Raw genomic sequence first — 19,583 nt, 5'->3', positions numbered from 1 at the left:
CGGTGTGTGGGCCACAACTGCACAGTCATCTGCGTATTGCAGTTCAATGACTTGCTCAGATGTATGTTTTGTGACTGCTTGAAGCCTTCTGATGTTAAACAGGTTACCATCGAGTCGGAAGTCCACAGTTACTCCACTGTCCCTCTGGATCTTCTCATGGAGCAAGAGTGTCACACACAGGAGAAATACATTAAAAAGGACTGGAGCAAGGACACATCCTTGGCGCACACCAGTGCATACCTTGAATGGTTCCGATTCCTGGCCACCGATAGTCACACGTGACATCATCCCTTCATGAAACTGCCTAAGGAGGTTGGCAAACTTCCGCGGACAGCCGAAACTTCAGGAGGATATCCCAGAGGAGCTCCCTGTTGACAGTGTCAAAGGCCTTCGACAGGTCAATAAAAGCAACAAAGAGGTCCTGGTGCTGTTCTCTGCACTTTTCCTGGAGCTGACACACACACACACACACACACACACACACACACACACACACACACACACACACACACACACACACACACACACACACACACACACACACACACACACACACACTTCCCCGTCTCTCATTCTATCTGACCAGCTCAAACTCACCTCATTTCGTGTTCCCCTTGCGACGGTTTTAGAAGTCGATGCCTCGACGAACGTCAGTTGTCTTGCGACAGTTTCTTTTTCTGCAGCAGCATTGAGCATTTTGGCATGTTTTGGCATGCGCTGGCAAAATGGTTTGTCACCGTCGACTTCCTTAAGTGCTCTAAAACACAGTTGCACGGGGTGCAGAATAATTTCCCCCCACTCTCGTGCAATAGCCCTGGATACTGCTGTGCCCGGTCTCGGGCTGAAATGTGTATAGGTAAGTGCGATTTATTAGCTTTTTTCATTTTCGCTCCCTCCGTCCGTCGCCCGACTTCCACTCCACATCCATCCACATGCAATTGTTGTTGTTTTCTGTGAACGCGCGAGCCGATGACGTCGCATGACATGATGTCACTCACAACACTTCCCCCTTGTGAAATCAAGTGAGCCCTGCATAATTCGCATATTCAGCGCGCACATATGCGATCATCGCGGGAAATATGCGCCCTTTTAGGAATAAATCTATCCCCGCGTAATCTGCGCCATTTGGCTGATTATGCAATGAATTATGCGATCGCGTAATCGCGTTTTTCTGGAGGGCCTATAAAGCTCTTCATTGTCTGTCTGTCTGTCTGTCTGTCTGTCTGTCTGTCTGTCTGTCTGTCTGTCTGTCTGTCTGTCTGTCTATCGATCTATCTACCTGGAGAGGGCAGATATTACCATCTGAAAAAATTAATCATGATCAGTCACGTGTGAAAAAAAATTACAGTTTATTTGAAAAAGATGTACAAATCGATTTATAACTGTTTGCCTAAAACTACTTGTTTTTCTTTCATCTGTCTCTTCTTTCATCCTCCTCTTTCTCAGACAGTTTCAGAGAATCAGAAAATGGACTCTAACATGATAGCAGAGACCTCAGAAACTGGTTCATACAGGTACGGTGAAAACTCCCACCGCCGGCTTCAGCTGCAGTTTTATCTCATCAGCTGCTTCTGAGTCGCTTTCCTGTCGATATTTCATCAGTTTATAACAAAAGCTTGTGGAAAATATGGTGTCGTGTTGAATTTGAATCCCAGCTCTTACAGTTTAGCATCCTGTCTTTTCCTGGGTACCGGTCATTTATATAAATCAATTCAGATGTCCAGTGTTTGTGTGTGGATCAAATAACCATTCAGAGGGGAGCAGGCCCTTTATCCGTCCTTACCTTTGTCTCTGGCTGTTCGCCTCTGTTAGGATTTTATGAAATAGTTTAAAGGTTTGAAGGGTTTTTCTATAATATTCTACACTGGTGGTTGCTCTCAAGACAGGATCACCCCCTGTTTTTGTGACTAGACAGGGAAGATTGTTCAGCTTTTTTCCTCTTCTTTAGGTGAAGACAATGAAGAGAAACAGCTGTTTTAAGACTGACGGGTCCCGTCCTGTTTTCTGTAGGAAGTAGGAAGTAGGAAGCAATCAACAGATAGACAGGCTGAAGGTGTGACATGCAGGTGTCTTTCAGCGTAGCTGGCTCCACAGATGGGGTTCACGTACAAAACACCTCCCTTTTCAGTATAAATATGACTGGGTCGATGACCACTGTGTGAATCTTCTCTCCTACCCAGTACTGGAGTTGAGGGGGGATGAGGGAGGATGGCATCCCCCCCTGAAATAAAAACGGTCCAAATCATCCCCCCTGAAATAAAAACGGTCCAAATCATCCCCCCCTGAAATAAAAACGGTCCAAATCATCCCCCCCTGAAATAAAAACGGTCCAAATCATCCCCCCTGAAATAAAAACGGTCCAAATCATCCCCACATAAAATAAAAACGGTCCAAATGACCCCCCCCCCCCCCCCCCCCTGTAAAACTGCCATCCCTCCTTTCCATCCCTTATGTCATTTCATCAATGAATGTGGTTTTACTGCTAATCAACATTTAGAGTCATCACCAGAAAAATAACACCAGAAAAATAACTTATTTCACAATTTTCACTGTTTCAAGTAAATTTTCACTTGAAATAAGAAGAAAAATCTACCATTGGGACAAGATTTATCTTCTCATTACAAGCAAAAAAATCTTGTTCCACTGGCAGAATTTTCTACTTATTTCAAGTGAAAATCTACTTGAAACAGGTGAAAATTGTTGTTTTTTCCAGTGATGAGTCTTGTTTTAAGTGTAATGAGATTTTTTTACTAAAATGAGACATTTCAACTAGAAATAAGACAAATATTCTTGTTAAGATTGTGAGTTTTTGCAGTGATCCATGTTACTTATCCTGTGAAGGACAGAGTCATATTGATAAGTTCAGAAAAGTGTTTTTTATTGTTGTGTTTTGATGTATTTGATGTAAGCCCAGTGGATATTTAAAGCTTACAGAAGGCTGCATTTAACTGCTGCTATGTCATTCCTGCAGTATTTCTGCAGGTGTTTTTGTCACTGCTATTATTTGTAATATATTATATTATTTGTAATCAGCACAAATTATCTGTCCCCATATAATAAAATCCACCATCCCCCCTGATGTTTTTTACAACTCGTGTACTGCTCCTACCACTGTGGTTTGAGAAAAGTGGACCTCCGGCTGGAAAATATTGTGCAAGATATAATAAAGCTTGTATTAACATTTGATTCTGTTGACTGGTTTTCTTATGCTGCACCAGACAAACGAACACGCGGATCTTTCACCTCCTTGGAAACAAACAAACGAGGACAGAGCTTTTACCCGCCCCAGCGACAGCCAGGCCTCATTGATTGCTCTGCTGTTCTGCTGCTGTTTGCTATTCATCACCTTCATGCTTGTGGAGAGTCAGGAGAGATGCTCATTTGATTTGGCCATCAGCTATTGTTGCATCAGGGGTGGCGAGGGTGTATCAATCTTTATCTGAGCAACAGCTGAGATGTCTTGCTGATATCACTGCTGACGTTCAGCCTCTTTGTCTCTTCGCCACCATCTGTCTCCCTAAATTTCGATATCCTGCAAAAGTCCATCTTCACGTCTCCTGAGTCTTTTTGTCATCCGATCCTTTCATTTCACACCTTATCTTTTCCGTTGTTGTGAAACTTTATAAAGCTGCAGGTTGAATAGCTCTCACACACACACACACACACACACACACACACACACACACACACACACACACACACACACACACACACAGACACAGACACAGACACAGACACACACACACACACACACACACACACACACACACACACACACACACACACACACACACACACACACACACACACACACACACAAACCTACCCCTGCTCTAGATGGCTGACTTGTTCTCACAATATCTGGGTTATTATGCTGCCCAAGACAAAAGGCTAGTGGTGGAATAGATAACATGCCTGTCACAGATCAGACTGATCGATTTGACTCCTAGCTAACTTGGCTAATGAGTTATAGCCAGGAGATTGGTGGAGACTGAAGGCTGAATTAAGGTTCTGCGTCAAACCAACGCAGAGCACACGCCGTCACCGTGACGCCGTTGTAAACCTTCGGACTTCTCAGTCACTCCATTTTCTCCGTGGTGCAGTACCCCCCGCGACCGCTAGTTAGCGATCTTTTTCTGAATGGTTTATCCAACTTTTTGCGGTCACAGTGAATCAAAGAGATAAGGACAACTATTGTGCAAAAAAACAAAACAAAAATAAATCACACATACACGAAGAAAAGAGCGCTGAAAGTTCACGACAGCTGCAAACCGGAAACCGGAAATGCGTTGCTTCCAAGTGAACCAATCACAGCCCTCTCATATGCATTTGGTCTGCGTCGCATCGACGCGTAGTTACAATTTTCGGGAGGTGACGTCAGTGACGGCGTCAGTGACGGCGTCAGTGACGGCGTCAGTGACGGCGTCAGTGACGGCGTGTGGTCTGCGTCGACGCGTACCACACGCCGCAGGCACGGCGTCGTTTTGACGCAGAACCATAACTCAAGCTTGACTAATTGTTGGATCCAGACCCTAGTGGTCAGTAGAGGAACTGTAAGAGTAGAGTTCTGAGTGCAGCCCCTTGGTCAGAACACAGTCGCCAAGTTACAAGTTGCTAACATAAAATGAGGGATGTTGAACATTTTTTAATGTCTTATGTACTCAGATGATCCAACATCCTTCAATCAATTGAAGGCTAAATGTGGCACTTCATTATTGACCGATTTGTGCTAAAAATGAAAATATGAACTTTGATTTTGTGGACGTAGATGTGCAGCCTCCAGAGGCCAGGATTTTAGTTTACAGACTGAAGAGTCTTCAAGAATGTAACTATTAATCTAAGAGTGTGTTTGTGTGTGTGTGTGCGTGTGTGGACTCAGGTAAGTGGTTCAATCCATCGTCATTGGGTTGTGTCAGGTTCCTTTATCAGGCTCATTCAGGTCCATCTGTCCCTGTCAGCAGCACAAACTCAGACTGAGTGAAAGTGTTAGAAAAGGAGACAGTTTATCCAGCTTAATTAGTCTCAGAAATGATGACACGGTAGACTGGGACTGTGTGTGTGTGTGCATGTTCGTGCTGTATGAAAACTGGTACTGGGAAGCATAAAAACACACTGTTTACACTTCTTCCTGCTTTCTTACCTTTATTACATGCAATTCTTTAAAGCAGCACTATGTAACTTTTCCAGCTTAATCTAATATTTCATCATCATCATTGTGATGGAACATCAACTTCCAACAGGTTTAATGAACCTCTGTCATGGTCTGAGGGGTCTGTATCTCCTTCACTGGCACTATGTAACTTTGAGGAGCATGGTAGGAACCCTGCCACACTAAAAAACTACACATTTTTACGGCTTTGACTGCTTTACGGCATACGTCACTTCCCCCTCCTTCCCCATTCGTAGTGGAGACCAAAGCTGGGCGGGGCGTGGAGCGCAGAGCTCAGCAGAAGCTGGTGTCATGGCCCAAGCAGCGGAAAAACCCAAGAAAATACAAGTTTTATCGGAGGAGGCGGAAAAAGAAAGCGGGAGAGTAACAAGCTAAATGCCCGGACAAGAATAAACATTGTCCCGGCGTTCACTCGCTGGCGTGAGCTGAAAGACGAGGAGGGATGTCCGACAAGAGAGACACAATTGTTATGATATAAATGTAAATGTAGAGTTTTATGTTCAATAAGAATCAAAATTAGAATGTTTTCACATTCGTCTTGGGTTCTAGTATTTTTCCTGAGAACTGTAAAATTGTGCAGGGCTGATCTGCAAAATATAAGGAATGGGCATTCAGTTATTCACAGGTTATAAAGTATTTTTTTATTTTGTCAGTAAGTATGTTGGACTACTAATTTATGACGAAGTCCCTCTAAAAAACGTTTGGGGCCTATTATCTGTCTGAAACAGGACGGGGGGGGGGGAGACTTCACTAATAAAACCAAGTTGAACTTAGTGATTTTCAACATCGTCATATTATATTGTTTAGCCAAAAATAGATACATTACCTCTTCACTATCCATCCTGCAAACGACCGCTGAAAACAGAAAAGTAGTTTTGAAAGTCCGTCCCGTCTTATTTCATTCACTATCAAAACAAATGCACCCGACGGGGACAGGAGTTTTCCGGCAGTACGCGCTGGTGCTCATGGGAAATGTAGTTCTTTCTGGTAAAGCACTACCGCTTTTGTCCAAAGGAGCCGCCAAACTCAACAAAAGATGAAAGTTACATTGTGCTGCTTTAACAAATGATGCGAAGGAACAACAAAATAAGTAATGTTTATTTATTTGGCAGTGTTCAGTGAAACAATAGTGTTTTACAATAAAACAAAATTGAAGGGGGCGCTAGTGAGCACCGCATGGATCAGACGCTTTCCTGAGAGGCTCCTCCACACCCACGGTAAAATTATATTTAAAATCAACATTTGGATCACAATAATTTAAAGGAGTCGTCTGTAAGAAATGGCCAAAACTGGTACTGCAGTCACTTTCAAAATATTGTTGAGCGGCGTGTACCCTCCCCCCTTGTGCCCTATGCGGCGGCATAGGGCACAAGTGGACGCACGCCACCGGGTTGCCGCCGGGTTGCCGCCGGGTTGCCGCGGCAGCGAAGCGCAAAGCGGCTTTCTCCCAGAACGTGGTTTGCGCCGCGCACACTGCCGGGGTGGGCGCAGACTCGGCGCAGAGCAGGAAGCAGAGCAGGGACCAGAGACGGTGCAGAGCAGGGAGCAGAGCAGGGAGCAGAGCAGGGAGCAGAGCAGGGAGCAGAGCAGGGAGCAGAGCAGGGAGCAGAGCAGGGAGCAGAGACGGTGCAGAGCAGGGAGCAGAGCAGGGAGCAGAGCAGGGAGCAGAGCAGGGAGCAGAGACGGTGCAGAGCAGGGAGCAGAGCAGGGAGCAGAGCAGGGAGCAGAGCAGGGAGCAGAGCAGGGAGCAGAGCAGGGAGCAGAGCAGGGAGCAGAGACGGTGCAGAGCAGGGAGCAGAGCAGGGAGCAGAGCAGGGAGCAGAGCAGGGAGCAGAGCAGGGAGCAGAGCAGGGAGCAGAGCAGGGAGCAGAGCAGGGAGCAGAGCAGGGAGCAGAGCAGGGAGCAGAGCAGGGTATCGCGTACATATTTGTTACAAGTTGCTTGGCGACCGAGAAAAAGTTTCACAACCATATATTGATAAATGATTCAATTGATCCTGATATGAGGCATGGAAATGCTATATTTTATTTTAAATTAACATTTTATTGTTAAAAGAGCAAAAGAATATCACATTTCTACCACTTTTAAACACACCAGGTATGTCCAAATTCTGGGAGATTTCTCTCCACTTTTGTCCCTTTTTATTGATGTCCCGATAGGCCTGCAGTCTCATCCCACAGATCCTCACACAGACTCACAGAGAAGACCTGGAACCAGGAACCAGCTCCTCACACAGACTCACAGCGAGGATCATTATTTCTTCCATCTTGATCGTCTCTGATCTACAAGCTGCAAGTTTTTTTTCTCCCTCCAGCACCTTCTCTCCTATTGGACACCGCAGAGATGCCGTCACAGGGCGCACGGTGAAATTAAAAAATGTTCAATTCGCAGCGGCAGCTTGGGCCGTCTTGCGCCGTCTCGCGCTGTCGTGCACCCTTGCTGCCACGGCAACCCGGCGGCAACCCGGCGGCAACCCGGCGGCAACCCGGCGGTGTGCGCCCTGTTGCGCGCCGCCGATCTCGGTGCAAAGCCCTGCGCCCTTGCGCAGCGGCAGCACATACACAATGAATGGGAAAACGGCGCCAGACCGGAAAAACCTTTTTTCGGTCGCCAAGCAACTTGCACCGAATATGCGCGCTGCTCTGCGCCAAGTCTGCGCCCACTCGCCGCCGACTCTGCTCCACCTGCGCCGACTCTGCATGTGTGCCTCTGTGTGTGTGTGTGTGTGTGTGTGTGTGTGTGTGTGTGTGTGTGTGTGTGTGTGTGTGTGTGTGTGTGTGTGTGTGTGTGTGTGTGTGTGTGTGTGTGTGTGTGTCTCAGAACAACGTCACGTGGACATATAGCCAAGATGGCGTCACGTGAACCAAAAAGAAAACGGTGGACACGTTACTTAGACCACAAGTAAAATGGCAAAACCTCGCCATGCGAGTCTAACAAAGGAATGGCTAGGTGACGTCACGTGGATCTACCATACACGTGATCGGCTGAAGCCGGAAATGATGACTGACCAGATCACGTGGTGACTGGGTCGCGCGTTATTTACGGGGAAGGTTCCCCCACCCGGGTTACTGATGAGGGGAGTCCTTGTGGTCTAAGCCAGTGTTTCCCAACCCTGGTCCTCGAGCCCCCCCTGTCCTGCATGTTTTAGATGTTTCCCTGCTTCAGCACACCGTGATAAAAGTACCTGTGTCATCAACAGATTTGTGCAGACCTTGGTGACAAGCTAATTAGGACCATTAATTAGAATCAGGTGTGAAGATGAAGGGAAACATCTAAAACGTGCAGGACAATGTAGCCCCGAGGACCAGGGTTGGGAAACACTAAGCGGTAACAGGCCCGTCTGGTAAGTGAGAAGGAAGGAAAACAGTCTCCTTAAAATACACACGTCAGTTAATGGCCGCTGGGCGGCGGGAGAAACCGTCGGCGCGTTATACACAGTAATATACCAAACAAAATAACAGTAAACACAAATCAACGTTAACCGCTTCAACTAACTAACTGCCCACACACAAGCCTCACGTCTCCCTGGTTCTGGAGTTGTCGGTGGCGTCCTGAGGGTTTTGGAAGCTCTCGGCTCAGTTCTGGTCCACCGGATGCTGATTACCGTATTTTCACGACCATATGGCGCACTGTGTGGAAATGCGCACCCTCAGTTTTGTGTGTCATTTTTGGTTTTAAAACACACATACGGCGCACCGACGCAAAAGGCGCCGTCTACGGAGACGGAGCTGCACACACACGCGTTGCAAAACACACACGCGCTAAAAATAGAGCGGAAGCAAAACTTAGTTTGATATTTTATTTCACTTTTCACATCAATCAAACCCTTCAAAGGTTCATATTCTGTTTCTGCATTAAAGAATTAAAAAAAAAACCACCGGGGCGCCGCACATAAACCTGTCTCAGCCACCAGCCCTTTTCATTTCACTCTGGCTGGAAAAGTCTCGGCAACGCTTTTCTTTTAAAAATCACCATAGCCGGCAGTTTCTGTCCATCAGCGTGGCAGGCAAGCAGAAGACTAAATAAACTTTTCATACCCCGTTGTGCTGCGGATCCCGACCACGGCGGTCCCGGGTCCCGCTCCGCCCCCCCCCCCCCCGCGCTGGACCGGGTCCGCTCCCCCTCTGCTCCCTCGCGCTGGACCGGGTCCCGGGTCCCCCCCGGCCCCCCCCGGCACACACGCGCTGTCGGGGAGCCGGTACCGGGTTGTATCCAACAGGAGCTCCGCTCCACTAATTCAGCTGCGCCAGTCCGAATTTCCAGACCTGTCTCAGCTTCTTGATCATCATCATCCCTTCATCCAGCCACATCTTTTCATTCGCCCTTATAATGACTCCGGCTGGAAACGTCTTATGCAAAGTTTTTCTTTTAAAAATCACCATACAGTTTCTGTCCATCAGCGCGGCAGCCAAGCGCCACATAAATAAGAATGTGTGTGTTTCGCGCCGCGAATACACACACGCGCATGTCGGGATCCGGTACCGGGTTTGTAACCGACAGATTTGGCTGCAAATCTCGGAGTGTGAAGCTGATCCGACCTGAGACAGACCACAGAAATCTCTGCTCGTAAAGCGGCCGGGAACCAGGTCATCGGACCGCTTGGGGAACCAGGAAGTCGGGCTGCAGCAGCGCCCATCACCGCGGCTTTAACCGGGGAAAGTGACCGGTTCCGACCGGCCGGGACCGGAGGAGCCCGCCTGCACTGGTAGTAGGGGCTCCCGGGGAAAGAGCACCGGCATTTCAGCCGGATCTGCCGCGGGGATGCGGCGATCGGACCCGCAACCCCACGGCAGGTGCATGCTCGGTTCCCGACATGCAAAACACACGCGCGCTGCAGAACACACACACACAAGTGTGCTTATTTAAATAGAGCGGAGCAAAACTTAGTTTGATTGTATTTTATTTCACTTTACACATCAAGCAAATCCTTAAAAGTCTTCATCATCTGTTTCGCATTAAACAACTCGCCCCCCTTCTCTTTTTACCGTTCTCATGGTGGGCGGCCTTACATTACCGTAATTCAGGTAGACACGGCGCACCGTTTCATAAGGCGCCCAGCACATTTAAAAAAAAAATTAAAAAAAAAAAAATGTGCGCCTTATGGTCGCGAAAATACGGTAATGCTTCTGCTGGTGGTTCAGTCTGAGCGGCCTCCCGGTTCCCTTCTCCTTCTAACTCTGAAACGAAAAGGATAGTGGTACAGCGTGCAGCAGCCGGGCGTCCCCCCTGGTTGTTGGAGCTGATCACGCCGCGAGTCCCTCTCCACTTTGTCGGACGTGCAGGTCTCCCGTCTTATGGCTGGTGAGCGCGTGGGCGTCACGGACTCAGATGGCTGGATGCTTCTCCGGCTGATATGGGCACGCTGATCGGAGGATGAGGTCGTCCTATGGTTCCTGGTACAAAGAGAAACTCAAAGTGGGAGAGAAAGTCAGGAAGGCAGAGATCGGGAGCGTGCAGCGCTCCGTGGCAACAGCTGATCGTTACGCTCCGCAGGTAATCCTGTTCAGGAGCGGCCCTTCCCCCCCAGCTCTGGAGCACATGGAAACACGTGGATCCAAAAACGAGCCGGAAGGGAAGAAAGCGATTTCGGAGAGGCCACCGCTTTTTATCCACCGGGGATGCGCTGACGTCATCAGCGCCCACGGGCAGTTCACAGGTCCTTCCGGTAAAACGCGCCGGAAGGCACGCCCTCTCTTCACACCTCCTGGACTACAAACCCGCTGGGCTTTGTAGTCTTCTTCCTATATTCCCCAAACCAAGCGGCCAGTGGGTGAAACTCGAAGCTGGTCTGGACTGAGACTGAGACTGAACTGAACTGGACTGAGGCTTTAAAGTCGAATTTCACATAATCACATAAGTTCATAAAAGTTCATAATCACAGGACGGTGCCCAACACCTCACCCTGATACAAAGGACTGTGTCATTAACAGACTTGTGCAGACCTGGGTGAGAATGTGATGATGACCGTTAATCAGAATCAGGTGTGATGATGCAAGGAGACACCTAAAACATGCAGGACTGCAGCTCTCTAGGACCAGGGTTGCTACCCCCGGTATATACAGAAGCATGTGTCACTTAATTATACAGAAGCATGTGTCACTTAATTTTGTTTTTATGCGATTGTCCGAAAAGGAATTTATGAAAATAAATGTAAAGAGAGATGAGATTGCTGGATAACTCAGGATCAGACTTCATTTGGTTGTCTATAATTAGCAGCGGGGGAGTTGGAAAGGAAGCCATCGGCCTTTCGTCTGTCACATTATCAGATGACTGAGGACCTGACACTCACTGTGATTTATCATCCGGATATTACATTTCCATAATCCAGCTCCGTCTTTGTTACTCTCTCTCACAGCCCACTGCTCTGATTGCTGTCTTTTTCATCCCTTTGCTACTTCATGATTTTATTCTGCTTGATGAGGAGGGGAAGTCAGGTTTCATCTGCAGACCTCACCAGGGGGATGTCAGGCGTCCAGCTGGTGGGTTCACAGTTCCACTGGAGGGGATGTTAGAGCAGATGTTTACAGCAGAGGGCTGGCAGAGTTTTGATACAGGTCTAAACCTGATCAAACTTTAAGACTACTGAAAGGCAGAAAGTTTTGATCAGCTGTCTGACTTTTTCAGGGACATCTGCACAAGTTTGGGCCCCCTTCTTCATCCATCTGACCATCAATCTTTGATGAACTGATCCCTAGAACAGAGAGACGTAATCCTGCATGTTTTCATTTCTCTGCCTTATCACACCTTTATAGAAAGGACTGTGTCATTAACTAGGGGTGTAACAATATATCGTGCCACGAAATTTCGCGATACAAAAATGTCACAATACGTGTCGTGGAGGTGACAAAGTGTATCGCGATATTGGGTTATTAATATTAATCTATTGTGTTGACTAGTAACGCGCGGTCCGACCGCGACCGCGGCCGGACCGCGCGGACCAAAATCTTCCTCCCCTCAGAAGAAACTAGTCCCGTTTTGCAGTCCCGTTTTGAGCTCTGAACTTTTACTAATGTAAGTCTGGTGTAGAGTTAAGCCTTACCTTATTAAATTAAACCTTTTTGGGGTCGTGAGTAGGATAAACACGGGGAAACTTCTGCTGAGTTCCAGTGTACTTTAATGTCCCTCAACAGTGTAGGATTTTAGAACATCAACACAGCACCTAGTGTCGTACTGTGGCGTATCACTCCGCCCAATCTAAAACAGACTAATCACTACAGATAAACTGACTAGTGTCATTATAGTCCCTGATTTACATCACAATATAAAGAATATATTTATAAAATAATCAACCCTGAATTACCAAAATAACCTTCTTAACAAAAATAAATCTCCTCTTACACTTATAAGGTGAGCAAGAATCAATCTGTTTTATGATGTAAAATTGTATGTATTTACTTTTATTTATTTATTTAATTTTAGTTGTTACATTTCTGGAAAAGAAAAAAGTCAAATCATACATGAGAGAAACTATTCAGTTTGTGGCAAAATATTTGTACTTGTATGAAACTGAAGATCATAATGCAAACCTGACATTTACTTTTAGTTCAGTTTGTGGAAAATGGTTGGCCTGGCTTTCTCTTTAAAACTTAAACAGTTATAAAGCATTACAAACTGTAACAATAGGGCAAACGTACAGTATTGTTTTGTATTTTGTGTCTTTCAAATAAAAGACAATTTCCTCATGACTACCTCATTCAAGGTTGTTAAAAAAATACTGCTGTATCGTATCGTTATCGTGACCTCAATATCGTGTATCGTACCGTATCGAGAGATTAGTGTATCGTTACACCCCTATCATTAACAGACTTGTGCAGACCTGGATGAGAATGTGATGATGACCGTTAATCAGAATCAGGTGTGATGCAAGGAGACACCTGAAACATGCAGGACTGCAGCTCTCTAGGACCAGGGTCACTACCCCTGCTCTATTGTTTACTCTGTGTGTACGACGTCATCGTCGGCAATGCGTGCAAACAGAACATCTGGTGTTTACATTAAACGTTTCACCAGAACTGTGGTGAGATTCACTCGCCGACAAGTTGCCGAGGTTCTAAGCGGCTGAGTCAGCTGTATCGGATGGTCAGATCCAGGGCCGACTCAGCCACTTAGAACCTCGGCAGAGCAGCTACAGAAAAAGTATCTACTCAGCACGTTAGTATGGAGCTAGAACAGTCTCATAATTCACAAATACACACGCTGATCCACAAATGCACATCGGCAGGACTAGAGCTCTCCAGTCTCCCGACGGCTCTGGGTGAAGGGCCCGACAAACCATCTCTGATCGCGCTGTTTTCTTTACGAGATCACAAGAAAAGCAGAGCAGTGATCTCCTCTCCATCCGTGTTGCTGTCTGGTTTATTTATCTTTATTCCACCAGCTGGTTTATTAAACTATTACCAAATATTTAAAGGAGCTGTATGTAAGAGCAATAATAAAACAAATCATAAAATGACCCCGATATGTCAACAGACATTTAAAAATCATGTTCATTTCAAATACTTATGTCACTGACAACAGCACTCAAGCCAGGATATTCCAGTTTAAAAAGAGGAGTTGCAGCCCTCAACTGATGTTTATGTTGTCATTTTTTGTTTTGGCCTGAAGCTCCACCCTCCACCTATCTCCCAATCACCAAGTCAGTATTGTTTCTGACGCTCCACCCTCCACCTATCTCCCAATCACCAAGTCAGTATTGTTTCTGAAGCTCCACCCTCCACCTATCTCCCAATCACCAAGTCAGTATTGTTTCTGAAGCTCCACCCTCCACCTATCTCCCAATCACCAAGTCAGTATTGTTTCTGAAGCTCCACCCTCCACCTATCTCCCAATCACCAAGTCAGTATTGTTTCTGAAGCTCCACCCTCCACCTATCTCCCAATCACCAAGTCAGTATTGTTTCGGCATCCGTGTTGCCAGCTCGGCTCTAATTATCGCAGCCATGGCAGCCTACGTTCCTGCTGCATTCTGCAGCCTACCTGGCAACCTCTGGTCGGGGGGAGGAGGGGGAGGGTACACGCCGCTCAACAATATTTTGAAAGTGACTGCAGTACCAGTTTTGGCCATTTCTTACAGATGGCTCCTTTAATCACTTTTCTAAGCGAACGAGGCGAACGCAGTTCAAACAGCAGATGTACCCGCCCCTTTAATCTGATTGGTTTACGAGTAAATCGTCCCCCACGTGGGGTGCGCTCTTATGATTGGCTGAAACAAAGGAAGATATCTGGTTGCAGATCCTTCCGTGTTAAGAAAAACGTAAAAACGTGTGGATCGATTCACGTCAGGGGAGTCTCAAAAGTCACACACTGCAAATCCAGCGCAGCTCACAGACAAAAAACATTTGAAAATCAGGTTATATTTGTGTGGATCAGCGTGTGCATTTGTGACTTATGAGACTGTTCTAGCTCCATACAGGTCTGGCAGGGAAAGATACAAGGTTGTAAAAGTTGTCTGAAAGCGTTGGACATTTCTGCGGTTCATTGTGTTGCACGGATGAAACTGAGCAGATAACGTTTGGTTACTTTGTAACCTTGGTTCTCTGAGTGAGAGACTATCTCGGGATTGATCCCCCTGCTGTCAAGGTACGTGGATATTTCTTTAAGACACACCGGCTTGCCCGGTCACGCCCTTAGGTTTACCTATAAAGCACCTGTGCTGGCGTGTAATCAGTGATAGTTTGATCGAAACATGTCTCCGAGCGGCCTGAAAAGCTGGAGAGATAGTCTCTCACTCAGAGAACCAAGGTTACAAAGTAACCAAACGTTCTATCTCTCCACTCCGTTACATATTTCATATGTACGGGGAACTCTTTAAGACACCCCGTGAGGAGACGGTGCAACTCACTGCCCAGTACACCAAAGTGACATCTCCCATTCTTCCACACTACATACCAGTCAGGACAAGGCCCCGCAAGACGCAAAGGCCAAGCCTGAGAGGTGGACGGGCTGCTCAGGACAGTCTGCAAGTCGCAAGACTGACCAAAAGAAACCAAACAAAAAGTCAAGAACGGAGCAGCCGCTCAGATCAGCCTGCAAGGCGCCAAGCTGACCGAAGGAGACAACAAAGGATCTGACCAAAAGAAACCAAACAAAAGGTTAGCCGGCTACCGTTGAGTCACACCCAGCACCCGCTCACCAAAGGAGGGGCTGGCTGCAACATTCAGACGGTAAAACCGTGAAAACGTGGACCGAGATGACCATGTGGCTGCTGCACAGATGGTAGCAGGAGAAGCCCCTCGCCACAAGGCCCATGAGGTGGCCACGTGTCGAGTGCGCCCGAACCCCGGACGGGACAGGCACACCCGAGAGCACATAAGCCTTCTGAATAGTGTCCACAATCCAGTGGGACAGTCGAGACTTCGATAAGGGCCCGCCAAGACAGCTCGAGTTGAAGCAAACAAAAAGCTGATTGGTGTTCCTGATGGCCTGCGTGCGCCGTATGTACTCTGTCAGGGCCCTGACAGGGCATAGCACGGGCAGGAGCTGCTCATTCGCGCTAATGGTCAAGCTCCAACTGGGGCCTGAGGTCCCCTGTACCCCATGTCGGGGCCTCTAGTGGACGGACGGCTGTTCTCGCCCGCCTGGAGCCCCTGGGGCGCCTGGAGAAGCCTGACACCTCTTGTGCGGTGCGGCGATTGTCCCGTGCCTGCTGTAGTAGCTGAGCTGCATTCGAATCAAACATGGCCGAAGGTTCCACTGGCAACCTAACCAAACAGTCCCGATCCCTTTGCTGGAGCTGAGACTGGGACAGCCATAACTGGCGTCTAGCAACCCAAAAAGAGGCTAAGGCTCTGCCTGTAGCCACCGCCTGCTCCTTCATGATCGAAGAGAGGACTGAGGAAGCGGTCTGAAGCTCACCCGCAATATCAGAACCCCCGGGACCCTCCTGCACTTTCTTGGACAGGTCATGAAGGTAGAGGGACATGATAGCCCCTGTATTCGTCAGACGGGTCTGGGTAGCCATAGCTCTCTGCAGCTTAGCAAGCAGGTCATCCATGAGTCTACAATTCCTGCTGGGACAGGTGGCTTTGCCAAAAATGGAGTCGGAGGGAGAAACAAGAGGAGAGAGAGTCAGTCATGTCCAAAAACCTGAAACATGATGCAGACCACCTGTGTGCGGCTGTTGGTGAAGCAAACTGACCGCACACCAGTTCCTCGAAGTCCGGTAGGAGGGGCACCCGTACCGGTACGGGGCGGACCTCCCCGACCTCCTCAAACCGAGAGGTGGGCGCCGTAAGGTCGTCAGGGGGGGCCACACCCAGAGCCCTGGCTGCCCTGCCAATAACCTCATCGAAATGTGGGGTCGAAGAGCTTCCATCTTCTGCGCTGACCCCACTTTGCCCACAATACAGGTCATCGTCGTCAGAAAAGATGGTCTCCACGTCGACCTCGCCTTCCTCCTCCTCCAACCCCAGAGGGGAGGGGGGGGGGGAGGTCAACACAAGGCCATAGGGGGAGGCAGAGTGCCCTGCCAGGGTCTCGAACACTCCCCCTGCCCTCGTGTGGCTTCAGCCCTCGACTTCCCAACTTTCCGTTTGGGCATCTCAGAAAGAGGGGAACCTGCCCGCTTCCCGGAGAAATATCTACAACGGGCTTCTCTGGTACGTTTCTGGTACGAAACAATTCATGCACGACTGTGGGCTTTCTCTGGCCAAAAATGCGTGCTGAGGTCCCAAACACTCAATACACTCATCGTGACCATCCTCCAGAGGCATGGAAACCTCACAACCCATGCAAGTGCTTTGTCCCTGCTGGGCCGCCATGATTGCGCAATCACTCCGCTCCTTCGCAGGGGGCGGGGCCGACAGCGCCTGGAGCGTCGCTGCTTGTTTACACTGGCTCAGGTACTCACGACAAGTCTGCGCCAATATGGGAGGCTTTGTGATAGCCTATTTCTTTCTTTTTGTCTTTTGCACTTATAACAAAAAGAGAGGAGGGGACGTCCGCCGTCAGCCGACCCGGACTCAGCCGGCGCTTAACACGGACTATCACTCACCGGCGTCGCCTCACGTGTACCGGAGGCAGACGGGTGCCGCAAGACTGGCCCTTAACCAGCACGGATCCAACCGGGCGCGTCAACTCATGGGAGCATGAGCCATACGCCGGAAGGGGCCGGAGATCAGCACAGGTCCAACCGGACGCGTCAACCCACGAGACCATGGGACATACGCCGGAAGGGACCGGAGATCAGCACAGGTCCAACCGGACGCGTCAACCCACGAGAGCATGGGCCATACGCCGGAAGGGACCGGAGATCAGCACAGGTCCAACCGGACGTATCAACTCACGGGAGCATGAGCCATACGCCGGAAGGAGGAATCACGGTCGCCCTGACCGGAAGACCAGCACGGATCCATCCGGGCGCGTCAACCCACGAGAGCATGGGCAATACGCCAGAATGGGATCACGGCCGTGTCTCTGTGTGTTTTCTGTAGAAGAAGAAGGGAACAGCAATCCAGGGAGGCTGCCCGAAGACAGACGCCCAACCACAGCTACGGCTGGGTAAGTGGACTCACGCTGCACCCACACACTCACACTTCTCTTGCAACAGGATCGTCTCACACTTGCACCTTGACTCAGGTGGAGATCAAACAATCACTGATTACACGCCAGCACAGGTGCTTTATAGGTAAACCTAAGGGCGTGGCCGGGCAAGCCGGTGTGTCTTAAAGAAATATCCACGTACCTTGACAGCAGGGGGATCAATCCCCGTACATATGGAATATGTAACGTAGTGGAGAGATAGTCTCGATACGATAGAGAACAATAGTCTGTGACGGTATAGACAATTTGAATATGTTTTCAGGTCAAATCAATTACTCTGGTGTTGTCTGTAATATGTGTTGAGCTTTTGACTTCAGTGTATTTTTATACATACTGTGATCTGTGGATCACATGATCTGTATGATAAAGTCTTCTACCACCAGTTTAAATAAAAACATCTACATCAAAGACGTATCAGCTATTATGAAGTCCTTGCATGGTTTTACTTTGTGAAAATGTTATTGAATATATTTTTATGATGATTGACATGATTTTGATTGAAAGATGTGATGACTGAGATGTGCTGCATCAAGACACACATGTTGAATACTAAATGTTTCTCATGATTTTTCGTTCTGAATATAATAATAATATATATATATATATATATATATATATATATATATATATATATATATATATATATATATATATATATATATATATATATATTCAGATAAACAATTACAACAATGAAACTCCTTTATGGCTTTATCTGCCCATCAGAGCTTGTCTGCTTGTCAGATCTTGTCTGCATACATATTAAGGGTTACATATGTAACCCAGGGCTATAGAGACCACTTCAGACGGATAACGACTGAATATAAAAATACAATCTTTATTTAGAAAATCTCTGGATAAAAACACAGGTACAAAAAGCACGTTGTCCCAAAATATATAATGTAACGATAAAAGAGACAGGTTGGCACACAATCACAGCAGCTATCCCAAATGCCACTGTGGTGTTATGGCTTTAACCTAACCTGGTCTAAAGCAGTGACCACTCAGGACAACCCTGTATAAGACATTGAAACAAACACCATTAATCAACAGCGTGAGTCAATGAGCACCGCCCCGGCCAACACGCACCACAAAAACAGCTCATCAAAGTGTTGCAACACACGGAGTCGACGAACCCTGTCTCCCCACAGCGTGATGGATGGCACAGCGCGGGCATCAGTTCACTACAAACAACCACATTCAAACGACCCCTTACTCATAATAAAAGTAGTACATCAACCACCATACACAAGAGAGAGAACTTACATCTCTATGCAGATTGTGACTGCTGTCTGTCATACGGTATTGCCCAATATATACAGGCAGTCTGCAGCGTGGAGCCGCTATTCACTGCTTCCTCCCATTCCCGGGCCACAGCCGAACGCTCTGAGGCACTTTTTCTTAAAATGCAACTCTCCACTCTCTTTTATCTAGAGCAACCTGTCTGCCGCCGCCTTTATAGGAAATGTTTGTCCCAGCTGGCTCAACACCACATAATTGCACACCTGGGCCAGAGACACGCCCCCCATCACCTGGCCACACATAAATATTAAGGGTTAATACTGAGTCGTGGGTGGTGTCATCGGACATCGGAGTTTTGAGTCCTTGATCTTGATTGGTGAAAATTGCACGCGCGAGGGCCCGTTCATCCCTGCTTGCAGCTTTCATTTTTATTTATAATTAATATAAACATATGTGATGTGGCCCTGCGATATATATATATATATATACGTATTCTCCCATGGAGCTGCTGCGATACGTCAACGCCGCCGCCATATTGGATGTTCAAGACTGCGCTGTAAACTAATACAAATAAATTGACTTATTTTCATAAAGCACCTTTCTACAAAGAAATGTACGTTTTACGTCTCATT

This window comes from Cololabis saira, chromosome 7, assembly GCF_033807715.1.
Source record: "Cololabis saira isolate AMF1-May2022 chromosome 7, fColSai1.1, whole genome shotgun sequence".
NCBI classification, from domain to species: Eukaryota; Metazoa; Chordata; class Actinopteri; order Beloniformes; family Belonidae; genus Cololabis; species Cololabis saira.
Note: the sequence above shows the minus strand (reverse complement) of the source record.